Source organism: Myotis brandtii, unplaced genomic scaffold, assembly GCF_000412655.1.
Source record: "Myotis brandtii unplaced genomic scaffold, ASM41265v1 scaffold40, whole genome shotgun sequence".
NCBI lineage: Eukaryota > Metazoa > Chordata > Mammalia > Chiroptera > Vespertilionidae > Myotis > Myotis brandtii.
This window is the reverse complement of record NW_005365372.1, coordinates 92,439-93,334: the sequence shown is the minus strand read 5'-3', so window position 1 is coordinate 93,334 and position 896 is coordinate 92,439.

Genomic DNA, 896 nt, shown 5'->3' with positions numbered 1-896 from the left:
TCTCTCTCTCTCTCTCTCTCTCTCTCTCTCTCTCTCTCTCTCTCTGTCTCTCTCTCTCCACCCATTCTCTCTATTCTCTCTCCCCCACCCCTTAACTGCTCTGGGATCTGTGAAGATGCCAGTCTTGCCCTACCTACCAGAGATGCCAAAAATGGGAATACAACTTCTGGACTCGCAGATTGGAGAGGGTGAAGGTTGGGCTGAGGGACACCCCCACCCCGGCATGAATTTCATGCACCGGGCCTCTAGTCTATATATCTATATCTCTATATATCTCTCTATATATATAAATCTATATATAGATATATATGAAATATGCAAATTAGCTCGAATGCTGTAAAGCAATGACTGAACAGCAGGGACCTGAGCAGCCGTAGGCTCCCAGCTCCACCAGCCCCCAAGCAACAGCACACCCTTGGGCCTGGAATAATGACTCATTCATAATGAGCCCAGAGTCACTGCACAGGGGGCTGCAGATCAGGGGGCCTGCAGATTGGGGGGCTGCAGATCAGAGGGGGCTATGGACCAGGGGGACTGTGGACCAGGGGGGCTGTAGATGGTGGGGCTGCAGATCAGGGAGCTGCGGCACTGGGGACCCCAGCTTGGAGCCCAGAGCCTGGCCTCAGGGCTGCAGCTGTGGCTGCGCTGCCCAGCGGGGGGCCACACAATCTGTCCTCACAGACTCAGGAGGGCCAACGGGTCCATGGGGATGGCGAGGAAGAGGCCTCGCCTGTCGCCCTTTACTCTGTGAGGAGGGCCCTGTGGATGGGAGTTGGGGGCCAGATCGTGACCAGCGGTCAGTGTTTGAAGAGGGAGCCTTCGGCCTGTGAACTTTCTCTCCCAACGACGCTCCAGCTGCTCCCTGCACTAGGGCCCTGCCAGAGGGCCATCCTGGG